The following is a 13,784-nucleotide window of genomic DNA, read 5'->3' as shown; positions in this document are numbered from 1 at the left end:
GCTGGCGCTAAACGTTAGATCAAAAATTTTAAATGTAAGGTTGGGCATCTGGCAACAATTCCTTATCATTGCAGTTGTGAATTTTTATCGGCGTTATATATTTTTTTGTGATCGAAAATGTCGAAATTTGTGCCCAATAAGCGTCATTTGCGGGAAGTTTTGCTTTTTGCCTTCAATTCGAAAAAATCTGCGGCTGAGGCGCGTCGAATGATTGTAAAAACTTATGGTGAGGCTTCCATTAGTGAAAGAACGTGTCGAGAATGGTTCCAACGCTTCAAAAGTGGTGATTTCGGCGTAGAAGACAAGGAGCGTCTCGGACAGGTGAAAAAGTTTGAAGACGCACAATTGGAAACATTACTGAATGAAGATTCATCTCAAACGCAACAGGAGCTTGCAGATTCATTGGGCGTGACTCAACAAGCTATTTCACATCGTTTGAAAACCATGGGAATGATCCAAAAGCATGGACACTGGGTGCCATACGAATTAAAGCCGAGAGACGTCGAACGGCGTTTTTTCGCGTGCGAACAGCTGCTCCAACGGCAAAAACGGAAGGGTTTTCTGCATCGTATTGTAACCGGCTATGAAAAGTGGATCCATTATGATAATCCAAAGCGATAAAAATCGTGGGGCTATGCATCAACATCGACGGCCAAGCCAAACATCCATGGCTCGAAGCTCATGCTGTGTATTTGGTGAGACCAGCTCGGCGTGATTTATTATGAGCTGTTGCAACCGGGTGAAACCATCACAGGAGCTCGCTACCGAACACAACTAATGCGTTTGAGCCGAGCATTGCAGGAAAAACGGCCACAATACGAGCAAAGACACGAAAAAGTGATGTTGCTGCACGACAACGCTCGGCCACATGTTGCTCAGGTCGTTAAAACCTATCTGGAAACATTGAAATGGGACGTCTTACCTTATCCGCCGTATTCTCCTGACATCGCCCCTTCAGATTACCACTTGTTCCGATCAATGTCGCATGGCCTGGCTGAGCAGCACTTCCATTATTACGAAGAGGCCAAAAACTGGGTCGATTCGTGGATCGCCGCAAAAGACGAGCAGTTTTTTCGACGCGGGATTCGTATGCTGCCCGAAAGGTGGGAGAAACTAGTGGCCAGCGATGGACAATACTTTCAAGAATAAGTATGTAACCATTTTTCAACAATCAATCCTCAAATTTTGACAAAAAACGGTGGTTTTCAATTTGTACTTCTAATAGAAGGAAATTTGTTCCATTGGCTCATGATTTCTTGTCTTGATATTGCATTTATTACTTCATGAATGCAACGGGAAACTGTGGGTTGACTGACAGCCATATAAATATTTTTTCCTATATCTATTTGATAGGAACCACTCGCGAAAAATCTCAATGCTATCATAACCTGTATAAAAATAGCTGTTTATTAGTTATTTTTGTTTATATGTATTATATATACGTATGCTGTGAATTTTAGAATAAATACCTTAGTTGTTGAATCAATTGCAGGGATCCTTGTTTGAGAAGTTAAATGTGGTTCAACAACATTGATAACGTAACTTGCTGCGGCTTTACTCAAACAAAACAATATAATAAATTGATTATTAGGCAATTCAAAAGGATCATCTGTAATATGGAATATTCTCTTTCGTTGTTCCGCTATTTCAGCATTTTCTAATGCATTTATAACTAGCACATTTAATATTACGTCTTCTAGACCAATTTTTAATAATTATATTTTTCTGTATATGTAAAGATGATGCTATTCTTCTTCTCTGTCTTTCCTATTCGCATAACCAAAGTTGGATAAGTTAATATATATATATTTTTTCTTTAAACTTAATTAAGCTAAAGTTAATGGCTTATAAAATTAATTTATTTACGTTAAATACTACACGAATAAAAATTAATTTGTAAAAAGTTGCGTTAAGATTAAATTAAGTTAAATGAAAATTTAATTTTTTAAAAACATTATTTATATAATATTAAAATTTAAAAATTTGTAAGTTTTTAAAGTTATATTACTCACAACACTCTTCTTCTTCTCCTGGCTTCATCTTTCCTCTCCGTTGCTCAAGACCGAATCCCACTCACAACACTCACAAACGTATACGTTTCGAGAGAAAAGTATGGTATGACCCATTCGTTTCATTGCGAATGGTAAGTTGCGTATGCGACTGTCAAAAACCGTTCTAGAGATTTTTTATTGCGAGTATTCGCAACTTGATATTTGCGTATACTCAACTATTTCAAGAATAGAGATCAGTAGTAAGGCGGGTTCAAAGCCATGGGGCAATGAGGGGGGGTGAGGGGCGAGGGGGAATGTAGGCGCGGGGGTACCAGCGGTACATACCGCGGAGTGGGTGGTGATCCGCGAGGTCTGACGCGGGAGGTGGGGGTCAGTCTGCTGTACTGACCTGGCAGGTGGAGGTCAGCCCGCTGAACTGACCCGCCGTTGGGAGTCAGCCCGCGGTCCTACCCGGGAGTAGGGAATGATAAAGGGAGTGGGTGATGATCTTCAAGATGCAGTGGGTGGTGTCACCCACTGATCTAGAGGTGGGATTAATTGACAGGTGGGGGTTACCCGAGCGGTATGTACCGCCGAGGATGAAGATGATGTTGGGGAGAGAAGGAAAGCCCGCAATTAGAACCAGCGTGTATTTTTAAAATACCGCAGCGCGTATTTTCCGCGGCGGTTCTCCGCGGCGTTTCCCGCGGCGGTTCTCCGCGGCGTTTCCCGCGACGGTTCTTCGCGGCGTTTCCCGCGGCGGTTCTCCGCGGCGTTTCCCGCGGCGGTTCTTCGCGGCGTTTCCCGCGGCGGTTCTCCGCGGCGGTTTTTCGCGGCGTTTTCCGCGGCGGTTTTCCTCGCGCAATTTTCGCGGGGCCCGCCGCCGTCCGCGCAAAGAATAAATATAATAAATTGTATATCCCACCCAAAAGTTTCCAGCCGCGCTCGGATGAAAAGTAAAAAACAAAAAATGTTATTGTAACCCCCTGCAAGGCGAAGTTGCGGACCCCCGTAGAGGTCTGGAGTCGTTTTGGGGCCTCCCGAGGCTGCGGAACAGCCTCCGGGGCAAGGGTGGGGTTCCCCTCGTTAAAAAAGACCCCATTTATGGTTAACATGGGCATAAAGAAAAGAAAAGTACCGCCCAGGGGTGATCGGACACCCCAGGGCCGGCATGGGGGGGCTATTGTCCCAGGTCCCCCCTTGTCGACATCGAACGACGGGCGGTCGAGCGGAGTGCCTGCAGGCTCCGCCGACCATAGGGTGACTGCGGAGACCAGAGTGTACGACCCTGAGTACGGCCCTCGCAAAACGTACTCAGCGGCGCGTTGGAAGTACCTCCGGAGAGTCATTCGGAGGACACTCGGACGCGACCATGTGCCAACCGATAGGCAGGTGTGGCGCGCGCATGTGCTCGAAGTTGAGGCGCGAGACAGGGAGCGGCGGGAGTATTGGAGCTCTGCCGATTCATATGAGTGGTCGGAGGACTATTCCACCTGGGAAGAGGAGGTTCATGCCTCCTCCTTGGGGAACGGGCGTGGGGTTGAGCCGGCTCAACGAGCCGTGCCCCCCCCCGGACGCCGGGGATGGAACGGTTTCGCTGCCCGGCGGGCGTCCCGGGGTAGAACCGGCCAATAAGGCCGAGGCCCCCGTGCCTCCCCCTGGGGAGTCTTCGGACCGGTCGCCCGGCGGACGCCGCGAGGCGGATGCCGGGGGACCAGGCCTTGGTGGCGGAGCGCATCAATCGCGCTCCCTGTCTCCGAGCCGATTGCTCGGCGGACGCCGAATGGCGGATGCCGGACAGCCTGGCAGGGACATGGGGGAGCATCGATCGCGCTCACGCTCGCCGATCCGCATCCGCGGGGGTGGCCTGGGGAGCAAGGGTGAGGCCAACTCACCCAGTGAGTCTCCTCAGGGCGCCGACGGGGATATGGATTGGTCCGACAATAAAGAGGGTGGGATGACTGGTGGCCCCAGGGTTCCGGTCGCCCCCCCCGGCCGAGCCTCCGGAAGAGGTGGTGGTATCCCCGGATATTCCGGGACTACCTGCCGAATCCGGGGAACGGCGGGGTAGAAAGCGGGGTCGTGGCCGTCCCCGTCTGGGGACCTTTCAGGTCTCCGTCTCCGCTCTCGGACGGGGCGGACACGGAAGACCGCCTCCAGAGGGTACCCTTGGAAAGGTTTAGGGCCCGACGACTCAGAGCCAACGTAACATACGTGACTCTGAGTCGGAGGGCGAGACGTCACCGGGGAGATTTAATGCGCGACCTCGGCAGCGCATCAAGATCCCCCCCTCCCCCCCACACTGTTCACTCCCGAACAGAGACGGGAGCTGGACAGGGAGCTGGAGGTCATCTCTCGCAGCACGACGACCGATCTGGCCGGCTTGGCCGACGGTTGGCTGCGGGAGGTGGAAAATGCCCGGACAAAGTGCATCAAGCTCGGCTGCATGGTCGGATGCATGGTGCTTTGTCCGGGCAGATCAAAAAGAACACGCATCTCGCCCGAGAGGCGGTCATGACCTTGGCTTATCGGGCCCTGGGTCGCCTTGGGCGAGATGACGGCTACGACGAGGTCTCGGCCGCGGCGCGCGAGGAGAAATCAGAATCCTCCGCGCCGAGGTCGAGGAGCTGCGGGGCCAGCTGGGGGTCGCGAGACGGGCACTTGTGCTCGGATCGGGGTCCTCGGCTGCGTCCCGCAGCGATGGGGGAGGATCGTCCCCCCGCCGACTCCGGCGGCTGTTCCTGCCCCCGACCCCTCTTCTTTCGAGGAGAGGGTGCTCAGGCTGCTGGGACAGCTGTCGGGCTCGGTGGGGGAGTTGGAGAGGCGCCTGGCGCGGATCGAGGAGGGGACTGTTCCGACCTCCTTCCTGGCTGGCGCCGGAGCGAAACGAACGAGGGGTGGACGTCGGGGGGATCGGGTTCCGCGGGAAAAGCCCCCTGTCCTCGAGCCCTCCAGCGGCTCCGCGGACTCGCCTGCTCCGGCTCCGTCGACGGACGGACCGGTGTGGGCAACCGTGGTGGGCCGAAAGGAGAAGAGGTGGGCTGCAACGGGGGGGGGCAAAGAAGCCGGCCCCCGCCCCTGTAGCCTCAAAGAGCGGCCGGGGTCGTCCCCTTCCCCGGCCGAGCGTTGCTGGTGCTGGTGCGTCGGTGGGGGCGGGCGCGGCATAGCCGCGCCCCCTCTTCTCCGGGGTCGCAGCCCAGCAAGAAGAAAAAGAAAAGTGGACCTAAGGAGGGTCAACCTGGGGGAGGGGGGGAGCCGCCGCCGTCTTGGGCGGCGACCGCTGTCCCGGGTGCGGTGGGGAGGCGGATCCCGAGGTCCTCCGTGGTTGCGATCACGGTGGAGCCGGGGTGTGCCTCCTACACCGACATCATGCGGAGGTCCAGGGCGGCGATAGACCTGAGGGACATCCTCCCTCAGCCCGAATTGGGCCTCAAGTTTAGGGTGTCTCAGGTCGGGGTGTCCTTTTGGAGATCCCCGGCTCGGAGAGCCGGCCGGCGGCAGAGCGCCTCGCGGCCGAGATGATGCGTTTCGCGGGGGGCCCGGGCATCAAGATTACCTGCCCTATGCGTAGGGTGGGAGTCCGGATGTTCGGGTTCCTCGACTCCACTGAGCCGGAGGAGGTGGCGGCAGCGCTGGCAGGCGCCGGGGCCTGCAGCGCTGCTGAGATTAAAGTCGGCAGGGTTACTCGCGGCCGCCGGAGCATGGGCTCTGTGATCGCACAGTGCCCGATCGCGGCGGCTGCGAGGCTCACCAAGGTGAGGTGAGTGGCCCTAGGCTGGGCGGTTGTACGCGTGGAGGAGCTTAAGGCGCTTCCTCAGCGGTGCTACCGCTGCCTGGCTCAGGGCCACATGCAGCATCGGTGTCCCGGTTACACAGACCGGGCCCGGTGCTGTTTTAACTGCGTCTGGGAGGATCACACTCGGGCTGGGTGCGCGAACCAGCCGTACTGTCCCGAGTGTGCCTGCCGCAACAGGGCGGCCAACCACCGTCCTGGTGGTATGGGCTGCCCCAAGATACCCCCCATGCCAAGGAGGGCTGGGGGGCCTCCTCCCTCTTCCCCGGATCCGGGGAGGTCGGAGGAGATGGAGGTGGAGCGGCCTCCGTCACCGCCGGACGCCGGCGCTGTTCACGGCGCTCAGGCCGTCGGAGGCGACGGACCGGCGGAGGTCGAGGCCGCCGAGGGGGTGTCGTTGGGGCACCATCCGCGGGAGACGCCCGGCTGCCGGGGGCCTCCTCGGACTCGGCGGAGTCCGGGGAGAAGCCCCCGCCGCCAAAGACACGCCGGTCGACGAGACCGGCGCCTTGGACGCGGTCAGCGTGTGTAGTCACGTTTCCGGGGAGAACCTCCCCATGGCCGGGTGATTCTCTCATCCCTCCCCCCCCAACTCCCGCAGAGGGAGCGGAGGGGGAGTAAGGCCTCGCGGGAGGAGAGGCCTAAGGGAGGCGCGCCCAGTGCGCCCTCCACGGGGACGCCCGACCCCGGCAAGGGGAAGCGGCGATAAGTGCCAGCCCTCGGGTGCCCGCCCCATAGCTGCCCCTAGCGCTCGGCGGATGCAACGGGATGGGGCCCAGGCTGATGGGGCCCGGTGCTAGGCGAGATGTTCTCTCCCCTGGCGCCCGGCCCGGCCACGTAGAGCGCCGTGGACGGGAGGAGGTGGGGTGGGCGGCAACGATCGCTCGTCCCTGGGCGTGGGGCTCGCACCGGCGATGTGTCGGGAGCGGCCCCATGGCCCTAAATGAGCGCGGGAGTGCGTGATGCCTCGATCCGCACCCGCGGGGTCGGGCTAGGCCCTACCGGCCGACGTATATCGGCTGGGCCAGGAAAGCTCAACTCCCAAATCGACGAACTGGCGCGTCGGGGAGCTTCATGCTCCGAACCTCTGTGGAGGGATGTTGAGAGTATACCTTCGTATATCCCGGTCCTTCCAAACACTGGGGTGAGATGGGCTCGGTAGGTTTGTAGTGGGTAGGCGGGCCGGGCCTCGCCACTTTTCTGCTATGCAAGCGATCTGTGCCGGCAAAGGGTACCGCGTCCCGAGTCCCACACTCCCGTGGTCTAGCCAACCCGGGGAGCTATGAGCATTTTCCCCCTGTTAAAAAAAAAGGCAAAGTTGCGGACAGAGAAAATGAAAATTTTTTAAATTTACCACTTTCGCCACCGCCACCATCGCCGCCGCCGCCGCCGCCGCCGCCGACACCACCACCACCACCACCACCACCACCACCACCACCACACTGCTATTAGTTTTTCAATCGTTCGGTACCATGCATACCACGCAATGTCCCGTTGTGGTATCCACCACAACAATGTAATTTCTGTAATATATCACACGTTGTCCACTTATGGTGAACACCACAACGATATATGGAACGAATTCCTGCTCCATTTTTTTTCTCGCGACCCAATTGCGCGACGGTATAATTACGACTGACGAAGAGCTCGCTCAGCGTAATGTAAATAACCACGTTTACCTCGTATGAAGGCTTATTTTCATCATCACCTATGATAAACTTGTCGATGAGATGTACTTTATTACTGTCGTACTCGTATCGTTCCTCGATAACCACTTAAAATTTTCTTTTCCATTCTTCTTCTCGCTGAAGGGTTTCATTGTCCACCTCGTCTTCTCCTCTAATGGGTGATGTTTGCCCGACGAAAGTAGCTAGCACCTGTGTTCTCTCGTGTCTTCTTTTACATATGCGCCTAGAATTTCTGCCTTTTTTTCGGATATTTTTGTCGTAAATTTCTTGTTCCTTTTTATAAATTGTCTTAACCATACTTTGTCATATGGTGGTTCGTCTTCCATGGCTTCTTTTACTGATTTCGGTCATTTATTAACTGCTACTACTAATTTTTTGGCTTTCCGCGTTGTCTTTCCACGTGTCTGGGGGTCTATTTGTGAAATAGTTACGTATACGCAAGTAGCAAGTTACGAGTGATCGCTATGGGAAATCAGTAAATCTCAGTAGTAAGACTAGGCGGGTTCAAAGCCATGTGGAAATGAGGGGGGGTGAGGGGTGAGGGGGGAATGTAGGCGCGGGGGGTACCAGCGGTACATACCGCGGAGTGGGTGGTGATCCGCGAGGTCTGACGTGGGAGGTGGGGGTCAGTCTGCTGTACTGACCTGGCAGGTGAGGGTCTGCCCGCTAAACTGACCCGCGCGTGGGAGTCAGCCCGCGGTCCTACCCGAGAGTGGGGAATGATAAAGGGAGTGGGGTGGTGATCCTCAAGATGCAGTGGGTGGTGTCACCCACTGAACTAGAGGTGGGATTGATTGACAGGTGGGGGTTACCCGAGCGGTATGTACCGCCGAGGATGAAGATGATGTTGGGGAGAGAGGGAAAGCCCGCAATTAGAACCAGCGTGTATTTTTAAAATACCGCAGCGCGTATTTTCCGCGGCGGTTCTCCGCGGCGTTTCCCGCGGCGGTTTTCCGCGGCGGTTCCCCGCGGCGTTTTCTGCGGCGGTTCTCCGCGCTCAATTTTCACGGGGCCCGCCGCCGACCGCGTTCGCCGCCCACGCAAAGAATAAATATAATAGATTGTATATCCCACCCAAAAGATTCCTGCCGCGCGCGGATGAAAAATAGAAAACAAAAAATGTTATTGTAACCCCCTGCGGACAGAGAAAATGAAAATTTTTTAAACTTACCACTTTCGCCACCGCCACCACCGCCGCCGCCGCCGCCGCCGCCGCCGCCGCCGCCGCCGCCGCCGCCGCCGCCGCCGCCGCCGCCGCCGCCGCCGCCACCGCCACCACTACCACCGCCACCACCGCCACCACCACCACCACCACCACCACCACCACCACCACACTACTATTAGTTTTTCAATTGTTCGGTACCATGCATACCACGCAATGTCCCGTTGTGGTATCCACCACAACAATGTAATTTCTGTAATATATCATACGTTGTCTACTTATGGTGGACACCACAACGATATATGGAACGAATTCCTGCTCCATTTTTTTTCTCGCGACCCAATTGCGCGACGGTATAATTGCGAGTGACGAAGAGCTCGCTCAGCGAGAGAATCCTCCGTCGCATCGCGTATTTTGACGGCGGCTAATCTCAAAGGTATACGATTACATCGAAGACGAAAGATATATGATTACATTGTAGGCGAAGCAAACGCCGCTACTCTATGCTTGCAATTATATTATTAATTGTTTTTTCTACCTAATTTTTTATTCTTCCTGGATCCAATTGGAAGGCAGTATTCCAATACGCATAACTTTTCAAGTCTCATAGTTTTCTAGCCTACCGTTCGAGAGATATAGGATATTCTTTATTCAAGTTATATTTGCCGATGCAGCTCTCAGGCATGGCCTTGGCAATGCTCGATTCTTCCCCTGTCGAATGTTATCGTTCGCGTGACACAATCACTGTCAAGGCTATTTTATAAGAGACTAAACGCAACTTGTAACACTAATATGCATTATAATATGGGAAAGGATTATAACGAGATAAACTCTTTTTTAAACGTTTCACAATTTTTTTATTGAGTATGTAATACATCGTGGACAACCATTCTATTAAGTAGTTAATGCTTCGTATATAATAGTATCAATAGCGTAGGCTATTAATTCGCACTCAATTTGTGAACTCTTATTGTAAGATTTGCGCAATAGTTCTGTCGCGTCTGGTTTGTTCATGGCAAAGTTTTGATGCAGAAATGTTACAAAATATTTAAATTTCTCAGTCGCGGTTGCAATTCTTTGATGCAGCGTATAATATACGTGCTCCACACAGTGCTCTAGTTCAAACATGAATAGCATGGTTGTAGGCTTGAGGTAAATACATGCATCGAGTAAAGATAATTTAACAATACTTTGATCACGCAATTTCACGAGTTGCACGGTAAGGTCATGAATCGGTAACGATGGTGCTTCGGTTGACTGGACGAATCGCTTGAAATCCGCTCTTTTATCTAACAGACCTTTCCACGTTCTGTATGGTAGGACAATCCGGTTGCCGCGTGTACCCCCAACCCTTGCTCTAGTTGTTTAAGATACAATGGCGCATGCCACATGTGTCATTGAGCGAGATAAATAAACTTTCGATGCTCCGCACATTGGAGAGCGGACGTTACCTGAGCATGGATTTCCGCTCGTGGAATTTGTACGAGTATCCGCTTTTTCAACGCACTACCAAACATTCGTGAGCAATCAAGACCGCTACTCAGCTCGAGAAGCCGCGATACGTCATCTTCTCTCTGCAAATCGGTCGAAAAAATATCATGGCTGAGGACTCGAGCCGATTCGATCATTGCAATTTGACTAATGTGAAACTCTATCTGAACTCTGAGTGTTATCCGAGAGAGGATATGAATTTGGATTATGGTAAAAACAGATGGGCTATTGTGTACGACATGTACACGCGTTTCTGCAGAGCCTACCTCGGATACGAGAATCTCCAGCCGAGTCTCTCCATAACGGAGTTTCTATACAACGGTCCATTCACGGTGATCGACTGCTGTCGACAAAGCGAATCGATTTAAAGCGCAACCATCGACGTGCGATTGGAATTCGAGACTAATACTAACGTGCCGGCAAATAGTAGCGCCTATTGTCTTATAATACACGATCGCGTGATTGAGTATAACCCGTTGACAAACATTGTGTGCAAAATCACTTAATTTCACGCATATATATTTTACGATACATCGACGTAAACCACAGTCTTCGTTTCAGCCGCGACATGTCCGTACCAACGTTCGTGGATCTGCAAGGTTTCCCCCTTGAACGAATAAGTGGTTTCGTCGTAAAAGAATTTGCGGCGTTAAGAGGGGGAAACGTTCTCGCGCATTATATCTTTGACAATCCCCAGCCATGGGATTGGTTGATGAAATCCGAAAGATCCTGTGCTTCCTGGCTCACTGCCTGTCATCATGGGCTAAGATGGGGCACCGACGGAGTAGTTCCGTACCGGAAAGCGAAACAAATGATTACAACTGCAGTACTGGGTACTGAAAATTATGACAACAAGGAGATTGTGTACGTCAAAGGGCACGAGAAACGAGAATGGCTGGGAGAATTGCTTCTGGACAGTCGGCGAGAATACGCATATATCGAGAGCCTGGATGTGGATTACGAAAACGTAGATAATCTGAATAAACTAGATGATACTAATACTTTTCAATGTGGACAACACCATACGAATAGACATTGTGCTTTACAAAATGTATTCAAACTTTTCAATTGGTGGACACAATTACATGAATAAACATATGTAATATACGTTTTTTATTCCTTTCCCTTTCCATTACATCAACATTTCTCTATTACATCGACGTTTCTCCAACGTTTTTTTTTCATGTTTCATTTAGTGTTTCACGTACACCATGCACGTTATGTATAACGTTTTGTTCTTGTACAACGTTGTCGCGAAAACGTGTCGTGACATGTAATACCGACGATGTTGATGCAATTATTGAAAAGAGAGGGAAACTATCCCCTCTCCTTAAAAAAAAAAAAATGCAGAAGAATAAACGTGTCGAGACACGTTTCAAGGCTACCGATGAAATTGTTGGAAAGACTGGGGGAAACTATCCCCTCTCCTATAAAAAGATTCAGAAGCATAAACGTGTCGAGTCACGTTCAAGGCTACCGATGAAATTGTTGAAAAGAGTGGGGGATGTTATCCCCTCTCCATCTATACGTTTCCAATACAACATTAATAACTGCAAACATCACCATTTGGCAATCAGTATTGCATCAGTCGCTCGTTTGAACAGTTTTGATATCGCTCTTGAAATACATACAATGGCAAACTATTACGTTCCAACCGAGGCGCGTGAAAAGTCGTAAGTATCCTTTTTGTTATACGATATAAAACCTTACACTTTTTATTCATTTATTTCACTCATCTCCGTTTCTCTTTTCAGAGCGTCTTCGAATATACGATATACGCCACGTATATTGGGCAGAAGGTTCGCGCTAACATCAACTTCCTACAAATAGATTGATGTAGCGATCAACTTGGGATCTATTTCCTGCTCCGTGGAGATATCGCTCGGCAATACACGCGGCAACCGGATTGTCCTACCATACAGAACGTTGAAAGGTTTGTTAGATAAAAGTGCGGATTTCAAGCGATTCGTTCAGTCAACCGAAGCACCATCGTTACCGATTCATGACCTTACCGTGCAACTCGTGAAATTGAGTGATGAAAGTATTGTTAAGTTATCTTTACTCGATGCATGTATTTACCTCAAGCCTACAACCATGCTATTCATGTTTGAACTAGAGCACTGTGTGGAGCACGTATATTATACGCTGCATCAAAGAATTGCAACCGCGACTGAGAAATTTAAATATTTTGTAACATTTCTGCATCAAAACTTTGCCATGAACAAACCAGACGCGACAGAACTATTGCGCAAATCTTACAATAAGAGTTCACAAATTGAGTGCGAATTAATAGCCTACGCTATTGATACCATTATATACGATGCATTAACTACTTAATAGAATGGTTGTCCACGATGTATTACATACTCAATAAAAAAAATGTGAAACGTTTAAAAAAGAGTTTATCTCGTTATAAACCTTTCCCATATTATAATGCATATTAGTGTTACAAGTTGCTTTTAGTCTCTTATAAAATAGCCTTGACAGTGATTGTGTCACGCGAACGATAACATTCGACAGGGGAAGAATCGAGCATTGTCAAGGCCATGCCTGAGAGCTGCATCGGCAAATATAACTTGAATAAAGAATATCCTATATCTCTCGAACGGTAGGCTAGAAAATTATGAGACTTGAAAAGTTATGCGTATTGGAATACTGCCTTCCAATTGGATCCAGGAAGAATAAAAAATTAGGTAGAAAAAACAATTAATAATATAATTGCAAGCATAGAGTAGCGGCGTTTGCTTCGCCTACAATGTAATCATATATCTTTCGTCTTCGATGTAATCGTATACCTTTGTGATTAGCCGCCGTCAAAATACGCGATGCGATGGAGGATGCTCTCGATGAGCGAGCTCTTCGTCAGTCGCAATTATACCGTCGCGCAATTGGGTCGCGCGAAAAAAAAATGGAGCAGGAATTCGTTCTATATATCGTTGTGGTGTCCATCATAAGTGGACAACGTGTGATATATTACAGAAATTACATTGTTGTGGTGGATACCACAACGGGACATTGCGTGGTATGCATGGTACCGAACGATTGAAAAACTAATAGTAGTGTGGTGGTTGTGTCGTGTTTGGTGGTGGTGGTGGTGGTGGTTGGTGGTGGTGGTGATGGTGGTGGTGGTGGTGGCGGTGGTAGCGGTGGTGGTGGTGGTGGTGGTGGTGACGGCGGCGGCGGCGGCGGCGGTGGTGGCGGTGGCGAAAGTGGTAAGTTTAAAAAATTTTTATTTTCTCTGTCCGCAGGGGGTTACAATAACATTTTTTGTTTTTTATTTTTCATCCGCGCGCTGCGGGAATCTTTTGTGTGGGATATACAATTTATTATATTTATTCTTTTCGTGGGCGGCGGGCGCGGGCGGCGGCGGGCCCCGCGAAAATTGCGCGCGGAGGATCGCCGCGAAAAACGCCGCGAAAAACCGCCGCAGAAAACTTCGCGGAGAACCGCCGCGGAAAACCGCCGCGGGAAACGCCGCGGAGAACCGCCGCGGAAAATATGCGCTGCGGTATTTTAAAAATACACGCTGGTTCTAATTGCGTGCTTCCCCTCTCTCCCCAACATCATCTTCATCCTCGGCGGTACATACCGCTCGGGTAACCCCCACCTGTCAATCAATCCCACCTCTAGTTCAGTGGGTGACACCACCCACTGCATCT

This window comes from Solenopsis invicta, chromosome 4, assembly GCF_016802725.1.
Source record: "Solenopsis invicta isolate M01_SB chromosome 4, UNIL_Sinv_3.0, whole genome shotgun sequence".
In the NCBI taxonomy this organism is placed as follows: domain Eukaryota; kingdom Metazoa; phylum Arthropoda; class Insecta; order Hymenoptera; family Formicidae; genus Solenopsis; species Solenopsis invicta.
This window is presented reverse-complemented; position numbering follows the sequence as displayed.